The following is a 23,816-nucleotide window of genomic DNA, read 5'->3' as shown; positions in this document are numbered from 1 at the left end:
TTATGATTTCTTGAAATACAAGATTTAATAACTGTTGCTCACCGAGGAGATGCGGAAGCTGATGCTAAGACTTACGGGGTTTCGATCGGCATTCGGGGTAATGAGTGCCTATCGGGATGTCACGGCAGATGTCACGGGCCCGATGGGAGTTCCGGGTCGTGACAGATACCAATCGTATTATCATGACCCGGTACTCCCTTCGAGCCCGTGACAACCACCGTGGTGTCCCGGTAGATACTCATTACTATCAGTATCTCATTTCTCGCAAGGCTTTAATATTAGTATCTCATTTCCCTTGTGAGTAACCATTCGTGTTTTAAAAGATTTTAAGCTGTTTCCAACTTAAAACAAATAAAATATTAATTTTCATCTCATTGGGGTATTTTGGTCATTTTTCCAAAAATTTTGAAACTAGCCAATAATGTAGTATATAAGTGCAGAACACATATTTCCAAATCAAAAATAAATTTAGATGTCTAAAACATTCGTTTAAAATGAAATTATGATTATTTGGATATAATAAGAAAATAAAATAAATATTAAGTAAAATATTATATTTTCTTATTAAACAATATTTTCAGAGTTATACATAGATAATTTTTGTAGCGTAAAAGCAAAGTAAATTCATACATACTGTAATACAATAAACCAGAGTATTTAATTTAATTTACAATGACCAGTGGGCCCCCGAATAACCAAAAGTAAAGAGAACTGTGAACCTACAGTTTGAAGGAATGCAAATCTAAGGGTAGTCCTCGATGAACTCAGCTATCTACAGCCTAATCTGAACCTGAAATGGGTGGAAAGGAGAGTGGTGATATTTTATAATCTCAGTGAGTAAACAAACATCATCTGAAATATCTAAAGTCGAGTAAAAGGAGACAATTAAAATATTTCATCTCAGTATGTATTTCATAACATAAATATTCATTTCATTTAAATATTCAACATGGCTTACGAGTATTGTCACGACCCGGAACTCCCCATCGAGCCCGTGACAACCGCCGCGAAGCCTCGACAAACATTCTTCACCCCGAATGTCGATCGAAACCTCGCAAGGCTCTCGTATCAGCTTTCGCACTTCCCCGGTGAGCAATAGTTATCAAATAATCAAAATACGAAGGATTACAAATCATTTCCAAATCATAACATAACATATTGTTTTTTTTTTTTTTTGCTCACAGGGGCATTTTCGTCATTTTTATCGAAAGCCTCGAAACTTGCTAAAAATGTAGTAGCTAAGTCGAAAATATATATTTAATGATTTAAAAACAAAATAAGTATCTAAAACGTTCATTTGAAAGCAAATTGTTAACAACTAGTACTATTCAAAAATAATTAATAAAATATTCTATTTTCTCATAAAATAAATTTTTATAGAAATATTCGTAAATAATTTTTCGCACATGAAAGTAAAGTAAAAATTGTATGAATAGAAATACAGATAACCAAAATATAAGTTTTGATCTGCAATGACACGTGGGCTCCAATTGACCAAGAGGATGTAAGACTGTGAACTCTTACTTTCTATAATGCAGTTCCGAGCTTAGTTATCGTCCTACTCGACTATCTACAAACTGTCCTGAGCCTGAAAAATGTATAGGAAGAAGGGGTGAGATTTTATAATCCCAGTGAGTAAACAGATACCATCTAAAGTATCTAAAGCCGAGTAAATGGAGACAATTAAAATAAGTCATCATACCGTAATTTCATTACCTTTCAGTTCATTTCAACCAAATAAAATCAATCCATATAAATCGAGTAATCAACTTGGCTTATGAATTTCTTAAAACTTTGGCTCGTGCCAAAACTCATACTCGGTGATACCTTGCGCAGGGCATCTAACCGAGTCCGCCAAGGCTATTAAAATTTTGTATACACTTAAAATATATTTTAGTTTGAGAAAAATACAGCCGTTCCTTGGCGTTGGTTGAGTTCCCCTTCACGTGGTGGTTTGGCGTGAAGTGAACCCTAAGCTTTACCCCAGAAGATACCCTACGCACCTCTCCGTTCGAGGTAATAATATAATGGAGTTTACCGTGCCCCTCTAATAGGCTGGTCCACGGAACCCCCTCTGCAGTAAATAATTAATATATACTCCACCAATTTAATAAAATTCATTCTAGCATGACATGGCAATTTATCGCAATCTAGCCTCTCAAGGCTGAATACACAATACAAATAATTCTGACACCAAAATCAATTTAGCCATTCATGCTCATATATTGTCATAAGCCATTCAATTTAAAACCATAAATTTACCACACAAGCAGACAGTCTCCAATTACTCTATTTTCAAAACCAGTATTCGATTTTTCAGCAAATTTATAAAATCATTTTATAAAATCACAATTTCTCCTAAAACATAGCAATTTACCATTTAAACCCATTTTCCATAAAATCACACAGTTGTATAAAACTACTATAGATAATTAAGACGATAATAAGTTTACTCACAGTATTAAGAGTAGAAATACTCCTATCTTCCGCCCTCGGGTGCAGTCTCTTACCCGAAACAATTGAGTCACCACCTATCCATAATCCATGACACAAAATTCAATAAATTGTGTCAATTTATCATAAATTATTTCAGGCTCTTACCCATGCGTATGCACTAGATAGGATTTGAAATGTCTAGACAATCGCTTAATTGCGGTGTCCGACCTAACTCGCCTATACACGGTGTAAATTCCTAAAATCCCCAATTCGACTCCAATTCCATCCATTTCAATTTCAATTATCCAATTATATCCACAATACCTCAATGACTGTGAATTTGGTCCAATTTATCAGTTCGGACTATAAATTACACTTTTACCCCTAGTGGGTAAAAAATTCAATTTATTGCACCGAAAATTCCCATTTAATTTCCAACCTCATAATTCATCATTTTTCCACCCAATTCTCTTAAAATAAAGTCAACCTCATCCTCACATACCATTGGCTAGATTCGGCCTAGGGAAATTCATGGAGAAGATAAATATTTTTCTTGTTGTTTTACTCATAAACATGCTAAACTAACACTAAACACTAACATAGCTCAAAATCAAATTTATCTAACAACTTTCTCTCTCTAAACCCATATAACCAGAATTCAAATCATCCTCAAATCACATGATTCAACCATGAAAAATGATGGAAAATGCATGGGAAAGGTAAAGCACAAGACAAATTTAAGAAATGTTACCTTTTTTTCACTTGATTTTGGAATTTCCACCTATTTTCCCTTTAAATTTCTTAGCTAGGGTTTTATTTTCACCTTTCTCTCTCTTGTTTCTTGCTTGGCCGAATGTTGAAGAAGAATAATGGGTGGGCTGATTTTTTTATGCCTTTTTTATTGTTTAATGAAATAATATTATTTTATTCATATTTTAAATATTTTATTAATTCATTTTTTTTTCTAGCCATCCATTTGTCCTACTTTTTCCACCATGCATTCCCTTTGACTTATCCAAGTCTTAAGTGAAATTTCCAGATTTTTCCAAAGTTTTGGTGGAGCAAATTTTTCAAAATTACACTTTTGCCCCTGAACTTTTCAAAAATTACATTTTTGCCCCAAAAATTGAAAATTTGCCATAATGCATAATTTGCACTCCTCATACTCATTTCACACTCCAAATAATTAAATTTGATCAAAATCCTTTCAAAAAATTAAATTTTCGATTTCGAATGGTAAAATTACCATTTTACCCTTTTTTCTCCAAATTATACCGAAATTAAAATTTTTCACTTCTAAACCTCAAATCTTACTCCAATAAGTCAAATGGGGTCAAAAATCTTTTCTAAAAATTTCCATTTTGTCCCCAGGTGGCAAATGACCATTTTACCCTTGGATAGCGAAAATTCCAATTTGACTCCAAATTGATCCTCAAACTCCGAATCACCATATTAACCCATTCTGGGACTTTAAAATTCTTAATTTCATTGCAAATTCTCGATTTGATCTAGTTCGAGGCTTAAATCAACTTTATTGTACCTCTAGGTACAATACCGACTTTTGTAAATTTTTTCAAGACTCTCTTAGCATGTAAACATGCTATCCACCACATGTATGTCATCACAAATATTTCTGTAGAGTCGGGCTTGTCATCTTCTCCCCCACTTGGATCAACCATATGATCCTCCTTCTTGATTAACTTCGACATCCGGCTAAATATTAATATTTTAATATTATTTTATTAATAAAATATTATTTTATTCTAAAAATTTTATCCTGTCTCCTTGGTACCAAAAATACCTTATTATGCCTCACTTGACTTCCAAATCGCCTTTTATCTCACAAATTCTCCTCCGATAAAATTATTATTATTTTATTATTATTTTCTCACTTGCGAAACATTTTATCCTAAACTACTCCTTTCGTCTTTTATCACTTCTAAACATTTTAATTGACCTCAATTTGCATTTGATCAACTTTATTTATCACCATATCAAAGTATGGGGTATTTCAATCTCCCCCACTTAAATAGAATTCGTCCTCGAATTTCGGTCGATGTTGCGTTATCAATCTCCTTCTATGATCCTACTCCTTGTTCCTTCTATAGGCACATTCAATTTATTTCCCTCGTTCACCTTCAGTTCAATTAAACGCTTTATTTACGACAATTATCATCCTTTGGAATCAGATCAGTAATACTTTTCACAACCATGATCTCTTATATCTAGACACTAAGCATGCCTTTATCACCATTATTACATTTAAACCATAACTTCATCTCAATTATACCGATTTCGATCACATATCATACTTACTTATGTATACCTATTCATCGTTTTATTAATTTGCTCCATATCAATTTTCTCAACCTTGATTCATCCATCTTATACTGGTCCAAACCCTTCCTTTAATGGAGTTCCATTAAAAACTTAAACAATTCAAGGTTTACTTTCAAAGTCATTCATAACTTTAATCGTTCATTACATGTCTGTTAACACTTTAGCTCACTAACCTCTTTGGACACTATTTCAAAATCTCCCAATTACCAAGAACCATTCTTCACTTTAGTTAGTAAAATTATCAATTTCATATATACATAGATACATGCATTTTCAAATGTCAACATCTCTCTTTATATATAGGAATCCATGTGTTCACATGCCTTGGACTACATTCCCCCTTTATTCATCCATATCCTAATCCTAGTTTCAATATAATAATTCTTATAGTGCATGTCAACCTTCTTATTATACTTGTGTATAACTTCATATCATTCATATCATTTCCAACCATATGTTTGAGTTTCCTTATACTATATATCATTCATCACAATGTCATCTCCATTGAATTATAATCTATTATGCGTGTATGCTTTATAATCCTATTGATGCCTCAAAGATTTATCTCAACTTGATCATTGCATCTCATGCAATACCACAGTTCCTAAGAGTCATCCTTTTGTCCATAATCATCTTTCATGCCTCTATATTACCTTGTATCTTTCTTGCATTACGATATTGATTTGTCACTTAAGACTCGAACCCATTTGAATCATGTATGCCTCAAGCTTTTTCGAATTCCAATTTCCATAATATATTAGGAAAGTTTCATTATCTGACTTCATTGTCAGGGTCAACTTCTATTATCCTTTGTTCCACTCCTTCATATGAACATAACATCATTCTTCCTTAACCAATCTATAAATTGTACTTGAAATTGTAAAACTTCAAACTAGATTCTCCTCAAGTATTTTTCAATATTAATACTAATATCACTCTCAGCTTACAGCTTCCTTTTTATAATCACATAACTTAGTGCTTGCTTTAATGAGATCCAGAGTAGAACTTCTCTTGAGTATTTCCTTGGAAATATCTATCTTAAACTTATGTCTCACAACATGTGATCCCTTAACTTGTGATTAGCCGTTAGGCTTCTCAGCAAGTTTTAAAAATTTTACGTTTCATACTTGCTGTGTATGATTATAATCTCTTCTCAAAGATGTTTATGTATTCCTAAAACACTTAATCTTAAAGGTATATAAATATGTACTCATCCATTCAATCCTTAACTCATCTTCAGAGGTTTTCAGGGTGCCACACAATTAGCCTCATGTTGTTACTAACCCTTGTCATTTTACTGTATCAAAACAGATATTACAAATTCTCATAATGATATTCTACATAAACTGATTTTCTATACCAGTCTCGTAATTCTTCCTTCACACTTTCATTACTTGGTATCTCATCTCAATATAGTCATCTCAAGAATCTTTTAATTTTTTTTTCTTTTAATTATATGCCCATATACAAGGCAATAAAGAAGTTTTTCAATTCATTTGGGTAAACATTCTTCAGAATATTCAACACTCTTAGATAACAAAACACAATGACCAATAACCAAAATTCAATTGGTAAACTCATTATCATGTCACTCCCATCTTACTCATGCATCATAGGCGTGAGGTATTCGAAGCATTACAGCGTTGAACAGTCAATGCTAAAGTACTGTAGCTATTGGAAATTTTCTCATCAAAGCTATTTGTCTGCATTCAAAGTCACCACATCAATCATTCTCAACTAGTGGTTTCCCTTTTAGATATATATTATGAGTTTCATAAGTATAGGTACCTTCTATTTTCTTGTCATACACACTAAGCCAGATTAATACTTCCATCTCATGTCATCTTTTGACTTTTATCAACATTCATAAAATTCCACCTTAAAACATCCTTTCCATACAGTGTAATAAATTCATGATAAATATACCACTCCACACATAAGTTGCTTACTATCTATAACTTTCCTCAAATTTATTGTCATCCCTATCCAATTATCTTCTTTGTCTTATACTCCAATAATTTTATTGACTTTCGGTATAATTAACTACGAAAACAGCCCAGCTTTCTCCTCACTTTATTCTCGCAATCCTTACTGAATCAAAATTTTATATTCCCCATATTCCATAATTTAACTTCATCGGGTTATATTTGGCCCAACTATTGCCTCATAGTGTCATAACATCACTGAATAATCCCCTTCATGCTTAAATTACAATCATTAACGTAATCACATTATCCATTCCGAATGTCATTTATAACCTTATTGCTTCCTTCTATAACCTTCCTCAATAATTATATTACCAATTTATCTCTATTATACTAAAGATTCCCATATACCTTCAGTTACTTAAATAGCCATTTTATAATACATTCTAGTCCTATACTTTAAAAGCCAAACTATTTTTACTTCTTTGTATAGATAATTATTATCTCTTTTACACAACATCTACTTAGAGTTAAGGTAGTGTAAAATCCTACGAAAATATTACATGTCCTTGGGATCATCATCTTAATCTGATCTTATCGGAAGATTCTACTCCGAGTCCTCCTAAAGATCCTCTTTCGGGTTTTCCTCCTCTTAAGATTTTTTTTTCCTTTGCTCCTCAATCCAGGCTTGTTGTATTCTCTTATATTCTTCATCACTCACCGGTGCAGCATTTCTTCCACAACCGGGAGGAAACTGTCGTACACCTAACACTTTCTAAGGGGTTTACTTGCCACTGTTACTTTCTTCTTATCCTTTTCTGGTTGTCCCCTTACATTTCTCCTACAGCCTGGTGGAAAGTGTCGGACTACTGTCACACTCTTCCTAGAACGAATATATCCCCTTGCAATATTTTCCCTTGTCCATTCTCTAGGGTTCTCTCCAGGTTGTTCCGAAAGGAAATCTTGTTCAATTTCGATGTATTGGAGCTACTCTCACTTTCAAAATTCTCACTACTCTCGAAGCTCCCCTTATTATGAGCCCATTCTGATAAGTTCTTAGGAATTCTATTATCAGGAATTTGGGATGGACCACCTTCCGAATCACCTGTATTAAGGTGTCATTTGCTTCTAGCCGTAGAATCTTGGGATCCCTCACTATCACTATGAGAGGTATCGAGACTACCACCTCTTCTAGACATAGTGTGTATGTCACCAGTACACCTCAAAACCTATATGCAATCAAATAGTAATTGCTTAATTATTTATGCATCTCAAAAGTAGGTAGATTTCTATCTGAAGATGCATACATACTATTCAATCTAACCTAACTTAACTTATCTTAACTTAACTGGACTTGGGGCCACGCAGTGTCAGTGTAGATTCTTTAAAATAACTTTAAAACCAAAGACTTTAAAATCCAAAGCTTTAAAATCAAAATATCTGATCTCTAAACCATGCTCTGATACCAACAAAATTGTCACGACCCGGAACTCCCCATCGAGCCCGTGACAACCGCCGCGAAGCCTCGACAAACATTCTTCACCCCGAATGTCGATCGAAACCTCGCAAGGCTCTCGTATCAGCTTTCGCACTTCCCCGGTGAGCAATAGTTATCAAATAATCAAAATACGAAGGATTACAAATCATTTCCAAATCATAACATAACATATTGTTTTTTTTTTTTTTTTGCTCACAGGGGCATTTTCGTCATTTTTATCGAAAGCCTCGAAACTTGCTAAAAATGTAGTAGCTAAGTCGAAAATATATATTTAATGATTTAAAAACAAAATAAGTATCTAAAACGTTCATTTGAAAGCAAATTGTTAACAACTAGTACTATTCAAAAATAATTAATAAAATATTCTATTTTCTCATAAAATAAATTTTTATAGAAATATTCGTAAATAATTTTTCGCACATGAAAGTAAAGTAAAAATTGTATGAATAGAAATACAGATAACCAAAATATAAGTTTTGATCTGCAATGACACGTGGGCTCCAATTGACCAAGAGGATGTAAGACTGTGAACTCTTACTTTCTATAATGCAGTTCCGAGCTTAGTTATCGTCCTACTCGACTATCTACAAACTGTCCTGAGCCTGAAAAATGTATAGGAAGAAGGGGTGAGATTTTATAATCCCAGTGAGTAAACAGATACCATCTAAAGTATCTAAAGCCGAGTAAATGGAGACAATTAAAATAAGTCATCATACCGTAATTTCATTACCTTTCAGTTCATTTCAACCAAATAAAATCAATCCATATAAATCGAGTAATCAACTTGGCTTATAAATTTCTTAAAACTTTGGCTCGTGCCAAAACTCATACTCGGTGATACCTTGCGCAGGGCATCTAACCGAGTCCGCCAAGGCTATTAAAATTTTGTATACACTTAAAATATATTTTAGTTTGAGAAAAATACAGCCGTTCCTTGGCGTTGGCTGAGTTCCCCTTCACGTGGTGGTTTGGCGTGAAGTGAACCCTAAGCTTTACCCCAGAAGATACCCTACGCGCCTCTCCGTTCGAGGTAATAATATAATGGAGTTTACCGTGCCCCTCTAATAGGCTGGTCCACGAAACCCCCTCTGCAGTAAATAATTAATATATACTCCACCAATTTAATAAAATTCATTCTAGCATGACATGGCAATTTATCGCAATCTAGCCTCTCAAGGCTGAATACACAATACAAATAATTCTGACACCAAAATCAATTTAGCCATTCATGCTCATATATTGTCATAAGCCATTCAATTTAAAACCATAAATTTACCACACAAGCAGACAGTCTCCAATTACTCTATTTTCAAAACCAGTATTCGATTTTTCAGCAAATTTATAAAATCATTTTATAAAATCACAATTTCTCCTAAAACATAGCAATTTACCATTTAAACCCATTTTCCATAAAATCACACAGTTGTATAAAACTACTATAGATAATTAAGACGATAATAAGTTTACTCACAGTATTAAGAGTAGAAATACTCCTATCTTCCGCCCTCGGGTGCAGTCTCTTACCCGAAACAATTGAGTCACCACCTATCCATAATCCATGACACAAAATTCAATAAATTGTGTCAATTTATCATAAATTATTTCAGGCTCTTACCCATGCGTATGCACTAGATAGGATTTGAAATGTCTAGACAATCGCTTAATTGCGGTGTCCGACCTAACTCGCCTATACACGGTGTAAATTCCTAAAATCCCCAATTCGACTCCAATTCCATCCATTTCAATTTCAATTATCCAATTATATCCACAATACCTCAATGACTGTGAATTTGGTCCAATTTATCAGTCCGGACTATAAATTACGCTTTTACCCCTAGTGGGTAAAAAATTCAATTTATTGCACCGAAAATTCCCATTTAATTTCCAACCTCATAATTCATCATTTTTCCACCCAATTCTCTTAAAATAAAGTCAACCTCATCCTCACATACCATTGGCTAGATTCGGCCTAGGGAAATTCATGGAGAAGATAAATATTTTTCTTGTTGTTTTACTCATAAACATGCTAAACTAACACTAAACACTAACATAGCTCAAAATCAAATTTATCTAACAACTTTCTCTCTCTAAACCCATATAACCAGAATTCAAATCATCCTCAAATCACATGATTCAACCATGAAAAATGATGGAAAATGCATGGGAAAGGTAAAGCACAAGACAAATTTAAGAAATGTTACCTTTTTTTCACTTGATTTTTGAATTTCCACCTATTTTCCCTTTAAATTTCTTAGCTAGGGTTTTATTTTCTCCTTTCTCTCTCTTGTTTCTTGCTTGGCCGAATGTTGAAGAAGAATAATGGGTGGGCTGATTTTTTTATGCCTTTTTTATTGTTTAATGAAATAATATTATTTTATTCATATTTTAAATATTTTATTAATTCATTTTTTTTTCTAGCCATCCATTTGTCCTACTTTTTCCACCATGCATTCCCTTTGACTTATCCAAGTCTTAAGTGAAATTTCCAGATTTTTCCAAAGTTTTGGTGGAGCAAATTTTTCAAAATTACACTTTTGCCCCTGAACTTTTCAAAAATTACATTTTTGCCCCAAAAATTGAAAATTTGCCATAATGCATAATTTGCACTCCTCATACTCATTTCACACTCCAAATAATTAAATTTGATCAAAATCCTTTCAAAAAATTAAATTTTCGATTTCGAATGGTAAAATTACCATTTTACCCTTTTTTCTCCAAATTATACCGAAATTAAAATTTTTCACTTCTAAACCTCAAATCTTACTCCAATAAGTCAAATGGGGTCAAAAATCTTTTCTAAAAATTTCCATTTTGTCCCCAGGTGGCAAATGACCATTTTACCCTTGGATAGCGAAAATTCCAATTTGACTCCAAATTGATCCTCAAACTCCGAATCACCATATTAACCCATTCTGGGACTTTAAAATTCTTAATTTCATTGCAAATTCTCGATTTGATCTAGTTCGAGGCTTAAATCAACTTTATTGTACCTCTAGGTACAATACCGACTTTTGTAAATTTTTTCAAGACTCTCTTAGCATGTAAACATGCTATCCACCACATGTATGTCATCACAAATATTTCTGTAGAGTCGGGCTTGTCATCTTCTCCCCCACTTGGATCAACCATATGATCCTCCTTCTTGATTAACTTCGACATCTGGCTAAATATTAATATTTTAATATTATTTTATTAATAAAATATTATTTTATTCTAAAAATTTTATCCTGTCTCCTTGGTACCAAAAATACCTTATTATGCCTCACTTGACTTCCAAATCGCCTTTTATCTCACAAATTCTCCTCCGATAAAATTATTATTATTTTATTATTATTTTCTCACTTGCGAAACATTTTATCCTAAACTACTCCTTTTGTCTTTTATCACTTCTAAACATTTTAATTGACCTCAATTTGCATTTGATCAACTTTATTTATCACCATATCAAAGTATGGGGTATTTCAAGTATCTTAAAAAACTTGGCTCCTGCCAAAATCATTCTCGAGGATACCTTGGTCGAGGCATCTAACCGAGTCCGCCAAGGCTGTTAAAAAGTTCGTATACACGTAAACATATTTTTAGTTTGAAAAACATAGTCATTCCTTAGCGTTAGCGGAGTTCATCATCACAAGGTGGTTCGGCGTGATGTGAACTCTGTCCATACCTCAGGAGATACCCTACGAGTCTCTCCGACCAAGGTACATATATATATCTAGATTCCGTGCCCCTCTAATAGGCTGGTCCACAGAATCTGCCTACTGCAGCAAGCTAAACCCACCATATAATAAAATTTTAACAGCATGACAAGGCTAATATAATACTACCTAGCCTACAAGGGTAAAATAAAACAATTCATACAATTCATAAAACACAGCCCAGCCAGTCATGCCAACACAATAACAATATAACATAAGCTTTCACGACCCGGAACCTCCCTCGGGCCCATGACAACCGTCGTGACGTCCCGATTGACACTCATTATTCGAAATGCCAATCAGAACCCGGCAAGGCTAACGAATCAGTTTTCTTGCCTTTCTTGTGAGCAATTGTTGTTAAATATAAAGTTTTAAGAAAATATAAACTATTTTAGATCAAAAATAATCAAAATAAAATTTTCGCCACCTAGGGGTATTTTGGTCATTTTTACCAAAAAATTTCGAAACTTGATAAAGATACAACGTATGGTAGAAAAATATCCACTGCCGATTAAAAATAAATTTTTGTAATCTAAATCATTCATTTAGAGTGAATAGTTGGCTAATTAAACTAAATAAAAATATTTGATAATATATTTCATTTTCTTATAAAACAATTTTTATAGAACTATACATAAATAATTTTTGTAGCGTGAGAATATAATAAATTCATACATACAATAATTTACAAAGTTATAATGTACAATAATAATTACAATGACAAGTGGCCCATGAATACACCAAGTACTGGTGATAGTAACCTATTGTCTGTGAGGTAGAGGGGTCAACTGGAATCCTCGACAAAATAATTACAATGACAAGTGGCCTGAAATATTTGGAAAAGAGGTGGGTGAGATTTTGCAATCCCAATGAGTAAACAGACATTATCATAAATATCTAAAAGCGAGTAAAATGGAGGTAAGTTTAAACAACAAATCACAAACCATTTCATAAGGTTTTCAATTTCTTTCTTAAACAATAAAACATTTGTAATTTACCAAAACAGTTGTCAAGGCTTATAACTTTTATTAAAAACATGGCTCAAGCCAAAATCTAGTCCTCGGGGATACCTTGATCGAGGTATCTAATCGAGTCTGCCAAGGTTGTTAAGATATTTACATGTTAAACACATTCTAGTTTTGAAAACAAGTCGTTCCTTAGCTTTGGCCAAGTTACACATTCACTTGGGGGATCGACGTGAAGTGAACTCGAACATTACCCCAGGAGTTACCCTCATCGCCTCTACAACTGGAGTAACAATGAAACCGGGTTTACCGTGCCCCTCTAATAGGCAGTCTATGAAAACCCGTCACTGCAGTGACTAAACCCACCAATTTTAATAAACTTTCAACAGTATAACGTGGCTTTTATTTATTTATCCAACCTGCATAGTAAAAGACAGCTTACATTCTATTCCCAATGCAATTATAAAATATAGCCACATATACTCATATATCATAAGCCATTCATAAGAAAATACATTTTTCAAGACAATTGGTAGCCTCAAATTACTCAATTTCATAATCAACACAATATATTTTTATTTGTCACATTTATTTCTAAAACATCAAAAATCCTGTTTTAATCTCATTTTCGTTTCATAAAATACATAAAGAGCATTTAAAAATAAACTCTAGATAATTTACAATAATAATAGGTTTACTCACCGTTTGTATAGATGAAATGCTTCCTAGGTGCCCCGATCACTGTTGGTCGGGTACGACTTCTTTGCCTTTACCGGAAGGCTCTCCTCCTAGACACATTGCAAAATTTACCCAATTCACCACATTGATGCTAAATCACTATATAATTGACTTAAATCCTATACTAATGCATGGTATGAAATGCAATAGCCTAAAACGGCTTAAATGCGGTATTAATCTATTTTTGGCACTTTACCCAATAAATTGCTAACGCGCTCCATTCTAGCTCTAAATCGTCCCATTCTCTCTCCAACATTTCTAACCATTAAATATCAGCCAATAACCTTCTAAAATCACCAAAATCAGTTAACTTTCCTCCTTGGAAAATTTGGCCAAAAATGGGACATTAACTCGGTAAATTTTTTACTTTGTTTTTCTATCACATTTAACCATTTTTCATCATTTTCTCTTCATTTCTCTTAGAATAAAAATCAGATCATCATCATTGTACCTCATTGTAGATTTGGCCAAGGGTGGGTATTGTGAAAATTTAATGCTTTCTTGCCCAATTTAATTTCTAAACATATTTAACTAACTAAAACTATCAATTTAACTAAAAATCAAAACCTAAAAATTTCAATTTCTCTCCCCTTGAAATTCGGCCAGCCCTTGATTTAGATCTCTCTCCTCAAGCATGCTAAATGGAAACAAAGGCATAGGAAAGGTAGAAATCAAGCTAAAGTTGAAAAATATTACCGTTAGACGTGTAAACGGGCGAAAAATGCGAATTCCCCTTTGAATTTTCTTGTTTCTCTTTGGTTTTTCTTTTTTTCTTCCTTTCCTCTCTATTTTCTCTCTTGTTCTCCCTTATGGCCGGCCATAACTTAAAATGGGGTTTAAATGGGCTGACTTTTCATTAAAATAATATTAAATCATTAAAAAGTGCCATGTGTCACTTTCCCATTGGCCCATTTTTAAAATTTCATCCATTTGTTTCCAAATTTTCACCATACACTTGTCCCACGTATCCATAGCTTAGATAAAATTCTCAGACTTATCCAATGTCACGACCCGAAACTCCCCATCGAGCCCGTGACAACCGCCACGAGGCCTCGACAGACATTCTTCACCCCGAATGCCTATCGAAACCCCGTAAGGCTTAGCATCAACTTTCACATCTCCCCGGTTAGCAACAATTATAAAATCTCGCATTTAAAAAAATCATAAGTCATTTTCAAATAAGAACAATAAAATATTATTTTCTGGCTCATAGGGGCAATTTCGTAATTTTTCGTCAAAAATCTCAAAACTTGCTAAAAATGTAATAGGTAAGCAGAAAATATATATTTAATGATTTAAAAACAAAATAAGTATCTAAAACGTTCATTTGAAAGCAAATTGTTAACAACTAGTACTATTCAAAAATAATTAATAAAATATTCTATTTTCTCATAAAATAAATTTTTATAGAAATATTCGTAAATAATTTTTCGCACATGAAAGTAAAGTAAAAATTGTATGAATAGAAATACAGATAACCAAAATATAAGTTTTGATCTGCAATGACACGTGGGCTCCAATTGACCAAGAGGATGTAAGACTGTGAACTCTTACTTTCTATAATGCAGTTCCGAGCTTAGTTCTCGTCCTACTCGACTATCTACAAACTGTCCTGAGCCTGAAAAATGTATAGGAAGAAGGGGTGAGATTTTATAATCCCAGTGAGTAAACAGATACCATCTAAAGTATCTAAAGCCGAGTAAATGGAGACAATTAAAATAAGTCATCATACCGTAATTTCATTACCTTTCAGTTCATTTCAACCAAATAAAATCAATCCATATAAATCGAGTAATCAACTTGGCTTATGAATTTCTTAAAACTTTGGCTCGTGCCAAAACTCATACTCGGTGATACCTTGCGCAGGGCATCTAACCGAGTCCGCCAAGGCTATTAAAATTTTGTATACACTTAAAATATATTTTAGTTTGAGAAAAATACAGCCGTTCCTTGGCGTTGGCTGAGTTCCCCTTCACGTGGTGGTTTGGCGTGAAGTGAACCCTAAGCTTTACCCCAGGAGATACCCTACGCGCCTCTCCGTTCGAGGTAATAATATAATGGAGTTTACCGTGCCCCTCTAATAGGCTGGTCCACGGAACCCCCTCTGCAGTAAATAATTAATATATACTCCACCAATTTAATAAAATTCATTCTAGCATGACATGGCAATTTATCGCAATCTAGCCTCTCAAGGCTGAATACACAATACAAATAATTCTGACACCAAAATCAATTTATCCATTCATGCTTATATATTGTCATAAGCCATTCAATTTAAAACCATAAATTTACAACACAAGCAGACAGTCTCCAATTACTCTATTTTCAAAACCAGTATTCGATTTTTCAGCAAATTTATAAAATCATTTATAAAATCACAATTTCTCCTAAAACATAGCAATTTACCATTTAAACCCATTTTCTATAAAATCACACAGTTGTATAAAACTACTATAGATAATTAAGATGATAATAAGTTTACTCACAGTATTAGGAGTAGAAATACTCCTATCTTCCGCCCTCGGGTGCAGTCTCTTACCCGAAACAATTGACTCACCACCTATCCATAATCCATGATACAAAATTCAATAAATTGTGTCAATTTATCATAAATTATTTCAGGCTCTTATCCATGTGCATGCACTAGATAGAATTTGAAATGTCTAGACAATCGCTTAATTGCGGTGTCCGACCTAACTCGCCTATACACGGTGTAAATTCCTAAAATCCCCAATTCGACTCTAATTCCATCCATTTCAGTTTCAATTATCCAATTATATCCACAATACCTCAATGACTGTGAATTTGGTCCAATTTATCAGTCCGGACTATAAATTACGCTTTTACCCCTAGTGGGTAAAAATTTCAATTTATTGCACCGAAAATTCTCATTTAATTTCCAACCTCATAATTCATCATTTTTCCACCCAATTCTCTTAAAATAAAGTCAACCTCATCCTCACATACCATTGGCTAGATTCGGCCTAGGGAAATTCATGGAGAAGATAAATATTTTTCTTGTTGTTTTACTCATAAACATGCTAAACTAACACTAAACACTAACATAGCTGAAAATCAAATTTATCTAACAACTTTCTCTCTCTAAACCCATATGACCAGAATTCAAATCATCCTCAAATCACATGATTCAACCATGAAAAATGATGGAAAATGCATGGGAAAGGTAAAACACAAGACAAATTTAAGAAATGTTACCTTTTTTTCACTTGATTTTTGAATTTCCGCCTATTTTCCCTTTAAATTTCTTAGCTAGGGTTTTATTTTCTCCTTTCTCTCTCTTGTTTCTTGCTTGGCCGAATGTTGAAGAAGAAGAATGGGTGGGCTGATTTTTTTTTATGCCTTTTTATTGTTTAATGAAATAATATTATTTTATTCATATTTTAAATATTTTATTAATTCATTTTTTTTTCTAGCCATCCACTTGTCCTAATTTTTTCACCATGCATTCCCTTTGACTTATCCAAGTCTTAAGTGAAATTTCCAGATTTTCCCAAAGTTTTGGTGGAGCAAATTTTTCAAAATTACACTTTTACCCTCGAACTTTTCAAAAATTACATTTTTACCCCAAAAATTGAAATTTTTCCATAATACATAATTTTCACTCCTCATACTCATTTCACACTCCAAATAATTAAATTTGATCAAAATCCTTTCAAAAAATTAAATTTTCGATTCCGAATGGTAAAATTACCATTTTACCCTTTTACTCCAAATTATACCGAAATTAAAATTTTTCACTTCTAAACCTCAAATCTTACTCCAATAAGTGAAATGGGGCCAAAAATCTTTTCTAAAAATTTCCATTTTGTCCCCAGGTGGCAAATGACCATTTTACCCCTAGATAGCGAAAATTCCAATTTGACTCCAAATTGATCCTCGAACTTCGAATCACCATATTAACCCATTTTGGGACTTTAAAATTCTTAATTTCATTGTAAATTCTCTATTTGATCTAGTTCGAGGCTTAAATCAACTTTATTGTACCTCTAGGTACAATACCGACTTTTGTAAATTTTTCAAGACTCTCTTAGCATGTAAACATGCTATCCACCACATGTATGTCATCGCAAATATTTCTGTAGAGTCGGGCTTGTCATCTTCTCCCCCACTTGAATCAACCATATGATCCTTCTTCATGACTGATTTCGATATCCGACTAAATATTAATATTTTAATATTATTTCATTAATAAAATATTATTTTATTCTAAAAGTTTTATCTTGTCTCCTTGGTACCAAAAATACCTTATTATGCCTCACTTGACTTCCAAATCGCCTTTTATCTCACAAATTCTCCTCCGATAAAATTATTATTATTTTATTATTATTTTCTCACTTGCGAAACATTTTATCCTAAACTACTCCTTTCGTCTTTTATCACTTCTAAACATTTTAATTGACCTCAATTTGCATTTGATCAACTTTATTTATCACCATATCAAAGTATGGGGTATTTCAATCTCCCCCACTTAAATAGAATTCGTCCTCGAATTCCCGTCGATGTTGCGTTATCAATCTCCTTCTATGATCCTACTCCTTGTTCCTTCTATAGGGACATTCAATTTATTTCCCTCGTTCACCTTCAGTTCAATTAAATGTTTTATTTAAAGCAATTATCATCCTTTGGAATCGGATCAGTAATACTTTTCACAACCATGATCTCTTATATCTAGACACTAAGCATGCCTTTATCACCATTATTACATTTGAACCATAACTTCATCTCAATTATACCGATTTCGATCACATATCATACTTTCTTATGTATACCTATTCATCGTTTTATTAATTTGCTCCATACCAATTTTCTCAACCTTGATTCATCCATCTTATACTGGTCCAAACCCTTCCTTTAATGGAGTTCCATTAAAAACTTAAACAATTCAAGGTTTACTTTCAAAGTCATTCATAACTTTAATCGTTCATTACATGTCTGTTAACACTTTAGCTCACTAACCTCTCTGGACACTATTTCAAAATCTCCCAATTACTGAGAACCATTCTTCACTTTAGTTAGTAAAATTATCAATTTCATATATACATAGATACATGCATTTTCAAATGTCAACATCTCTCTTTATATATAGGAATCCATGTGTTCACATGCCTTGGACTACATTCCCCCATTATTCATCCGTATCCCAATCCTAGTTTCAATATAATAATTCTTATAGTGCATGTCAACCTTCTTATTATACTTGTGTATAACTTCATATCATTCATATCATTTCCAACCATATGTTTGAGTTTCCTTATACTATATATCATTCACCACAATGTCATCTCCATTGAATTATAATCTATTATGCATGTATGCTTTATAATCCTATTGATGCCTCAAAGATTTATCTCAACTTGATCATTGCATCTCATGCAATACCACAATTCCTAAGAGTCATCCTTTTGTCCTTAATCATCTTTCATGCCTCTATATTACCTTGTATCTTTCTTGCATTACGATATTGATTTGTCACTTAAGACTCGAACCCATTTGAATCATGTATGCCTTAAGCATTTTCGAATTCCAATTTCCATAATATATTAGGAAAGTTTCATTATCTGACTTCATTTTCAAGGTCAACTTCTATCATCCTTTGTTCCACTCCTTCATATGAACATAACATCATTCTTCCTTAACTAATTTATAATTTGTACTTGAAATTGTAAAACTTAAAACTAGATTCTCCTCAAGTATTTTTCAATACTAATACTAATATCACTCTCAGCTTACAACTTCTTTTTATAATCACATAACTTAGTGCTTGCTTTAACGAGATCCAGAGCAAAACTTCTCTTAAGTATTTCCTTGGGAATATCTATCTTAAACTTATGTCTCACAGCATGTGATCCCTTAACTTGTGATTTTGCCGTTAGGCTTCTTAGCAAGTTTTAAAAATTTTACGTTTCATACTTGCTGTGTATGATTAGAATCTCTTCTCAAAGATGTTTATGTATTCCTAAAACATTTACTCTTAAAGATATATAAATACATACTCATCCATTCAACTCCTAACTCATCTTCATAAGTTTCTAGGGTGCCACACAATTAGCCTCATGTTGTTACTAACCCTTGTCATTTTACTGTATCAAAACAGATATTACAAATTCTCATAATGATATTCTATATAAACTGATTTTCTATACCAGTCTCGTAATTCTTCCTTCACACTTTCATTATTTGGTATCTCATCTCAATATAGTCATTTCAAGAATCTTTCAAATTTTTTTCTTTTAATTATATGCCTATATACAAGGCAATAAAGAAGTTTTCAATTCATTTGGGTAAACATTCTCCAGAATATTTAAGACTCCCAAATAACAAAACACAATGACCAACAACCAAAATTCAATTTGTAAGCTCATTATCGTGTCACTCCCATCTTACTCATGTATCATAGGCGTGAGGTATTCGGAGCAGTATAATGTTGAACAGTCAATGCTGAAGTACTGTAGCTATTAGAAATTTTCCCATCAAAGCTATTTGTTTGCATTCAAAGTCACCACATCAATCATTCTCAACCAGTGGTTTCCCTTTTTAGATATATATCATGAGTTCCATAAGTATAGGTACCTTCTATTTTCTTGTCATACACACTAAGCCAAATTAATACTTTCATCTCATGTCATCTTTTGACGCTTATCAACATTCATAAAATTCCACCTCAAAACATCCTTTCCATATAGTGTAATAAATTCAAAATACATATATCACTCCACACATAAGTTGCCTACTATCTACAACTTTCCTCAAATTTATTGTCATCCCTATCCAATTATCTTCTTTGTCTTATACTCCAATAATCTTATTGACTTTCGATATAATTAACTACGAAAATAGCCCAGCTTCCTCCTCACTTTATTCTCGCAATCCTTACTGAATCAAAATTTTATATTCCCCATATTCCATAATTTAACTTCATTGGGTTATATTTGTGCCCAACTATTACCTCATAGTGTCATAACATCACTGAATAATCCCCTTCATGCTTAAATTACAATCATTAATGTAATCACATTATCCATTCCGAATGTCATTTATAACCTTATTGCTTCCTTCTATAACTTTCCTCAATAATTATATCACCAATTTATCTTTGTTACACTAAAAGATTCCCATATACCTTCAGTTACTTAAACAGCCATTTTATAATACATTATAGTCCTATACTTTAAAAGCCAAACTATTTTTACTTCTTTGTATAGATAATTATTATCTCTTTTACACAACATTTACTTAGAGTTAAGGTAGTGTAAAATCCTACGAAAATATTACATGTCCTTGGGATCATCATCTTAATCTGATCTTATCGGAAGATTTTACTCCGAGTCCTCCTGAAGATCCTCTTCTGGGTTTTCCTCCTCTTGAGATTTTTTTCCTTTGCTCCTCAATCCAAGCTTGTTGTATTCTCCTATACTCTTCATCACTCACCGGTGCAGCATTTCTTCCACAACCGGGAGGAAAATGTCGTACACTTGACACTTTTCTAAGGGGTCTACTTGCCACTGTTATTTTCTCCTTATCCTTTTCTGGTTGTCCCCTTACATTTCTCCCACAACCTGGTGGAAAGTGTCGGACTACTCTCACACTCTTCCTAGAACGAATACCTCCTTCGGCTATCCTTAATTTTCCCTTTCTTTAGTATATTCCTTAGATTCTCTCAAAAGGGAACCTCTTATGCTTACATTAATATTATTACTATCTGTACTTTTTGGACTACTCGGTTCGGGCTGCCATCGGCTCCTAACAGTAGAATCTAGACATCCCTCACTAATACTATGAGAGGCATCGGGACTACCGTCTCTCCTAGATATGGTGTGTATGTCACCAGTGCACCTCAAAACCTATATGCAATCAAATAGTAATTGTTTAATTATTTATGCATCTCAAAAGTAGGTAGATTTCTATATGTAGATGCATATATTCTATTCAATCTAACCTAACTTAACTTAACTTAACTGGACTTGGGGCCACGCAGTGTCAGTGTGGATTTCTTAAAACAACTTTAAAACCAAAGACTTTAAAATCCAAAGCTTTAAAATCAAAAAATCTGATCTTTAAACCATGCTTTGATACCAATAAAATTGCCACGACCCGAAACTCCCCATCGAGCCCGTGACAACCGCCACGAGGCCTCGACAGACATTCTTCACCCCGAATGCCTATCGAAACCCCGTAAGGCTTAGCATCAACTTTCGCATCTCCCCGGTGAGCAACAATTATAAAATCTCGCATTTAAAAAAATCATAAGTCATTTTCAAATAAGAACAATAAAATATTATTTTCTGGCTCATAGGGGCAATTTCGTAATTTTTCGTCAAAAATCTCAAAACTTGCTAAAAATGTAATAGGTAAGCAAAAAATATATATTTAATGATTTAAAAACAAAATAAGTATCTAAAACGTTCATTTGAAAGCAAATTGTTAACAACTAGTACTATTCAAAAATAATTAATAAAATATTCTATTTTCTCATAAAATAAATTTTTATAGAAATATTCGTAAATAATTTTTCGCACATGAAAGTAAAGTAAAAATTGTATGAATAGAAATACAGATAACCAAAATATAAGTTTTGATCTGCAATGACACGTGGGCTCCAATTGACCAAGAGGATGTAAGACTGTGAACTCTTACTTTCTATAATGCAGTTCCGAGCTTAGTTCTCGTCCTACTCGACTATCTACAAACTGTCCTGAGCCTGAAAAATGTATAGGAAGAAGGGGTGAGATTTTATAATCCTAGTGAGTAAACAGATAACATCTAAAGTATCTAAAGCCGAGTAAATGGAGACAATTAAAATAAGTCATCATACCGTAATTTCATTACCTTTCAGTTCATTTCAACCAAATAAAATCAATCCATATAAATCGAGTAATCAACTTGGCTTATGAATTTCTTAAAACTTTGGCTCGTGCCAAAACTCATACTCGGTGATACCTTGCGCAGGGCATCTAACCGAGTCCGCCAAGGCTATTAAAATTTTGTATACACTTAAAATATATTTTAGTTTGAGAAAAATACAGCCGTTCCTTGGCGTTGGCTGAGTTCCCCTTCACGTGGTGGTTTGGCGTGAAGTGAACCCTAAGCTTTACCCCAGGAGATACCCTACGCGCCTCTCTGTTCGAGGTAATAATATAATGGAGTTTACCGTGCCCCTCTAATAGGCTGGTCCACGGAACCCCCTCTGCAGTAAATAATTAATATATACTCCACCAATTTAATAAAATTCATTCTAGCATGACATGGCAATTTATCGCAATCTAGCCTCTCAAGGCTGAATACACAATACAAATAATTCTGACACCAAAATCAATTTATCCATTCATGCTTATATATTGTCATAAGCCATTCAATTTAAAACCATAAATTTACAACACAAGCAGACAGTCTCCAATTACTCTATTTTCAAAACCAGTATTCGATTTTTCAGCAAATTTATAAAATCATTTATAAAATCACAATTTCTCCTAAAACATAGCAATTTACCATTTAAACCCATTTTCTATAAAATCACACAGTTGTATAAAACTACTATAGATAATTAAGACGATAATAAGTTTACTCACAGTATTAGGAGTAGAAATACTCCTATCTTCCGCCCTCGGGTGCAGTCTCTTACCCGAAACAATTGACTCACCACCTATCCATAATCCATGATACAAAATTCAATAAATTGTGTCAATTTATCATAAATTATTTCAGGCTCTTATCCATGCGCATGCACTAGATAGAATTTGAAATGTCTAGACAATCGCTTAATTGCGGTGTCCGACCTAACTCGCCTATACACGGTGTAAATTCCTAAAATCCCCAATTCGACTCTAATTCCATCCATTTCAGTTTCAATTATCCAATTATATCCACAATACCTCAATGACTGTGAATTTGGTCCAATTTATCAGTCCGGACTATAAATTACGCTTTTACCCCTAGTGGGTAAAAATTTCAATTTATTGCACAGAAAATTCTCATTTAATTTCCAACCTCATAATTCATCATTTTTCCACCCAATTCTCTTAAAATAAAGTCAACCTCATCCTCACATACCATTGGCTAGATTCGGCCTAGGGAAATTCATGGAGAAGATAAATATTTTTCTTATTGTTTTACTCATAAACATGCTAAACTAACACTAAACACTAACATAGCTCAAAATCAAATTTATCTAACAACTTTCTCTCTCTAAACCCATATGACC

General features: G+C 33.2%; 1 long non-coding RNA gene across 1 annotated transcript; it reads right to left on the bottom strand.

Annotated features, from left to right (window-relative positions):
• Positions 1-9,188: 9,188 nt before the first annotated feature.
• On the bottom strand, positions 9,189-16,952 carry LOC148761812 (uncharacterized). Its single transcript, XR_016027571.1, has 3 exons — positions 16,814-16,952; positions 16,084-16,157; positions 9,189-9,287 (listed from the first exon to the last, which is right to left on the bottom strand). It is a non-coding gene; the product is annotated as an uncharacterized LOC148761812 (long non-coding RNA).
• Positions 16,953-23,816: the final 6,864 nt, after the last annotated feature.

This window comes from Theobroma cacao, chromosome 7 (assembly GCF_053813885.1).
Source record: "Theobroma cacao isolate CCN51 chromosome 7, ASM5381388v1, whole genome shotgun sequence".
NCBI classification, from domain to species: Eukaryota; Viridiplantae; Streptophyta; class Magnoliopsida; order Malvales; family Malvaceae; genus Theobroma; species Theobroma cacao.
Note: the sequence above shows the minus strand (reverse complement) of the source record. Positions and strands in the feature narration are given on the sequence as shown.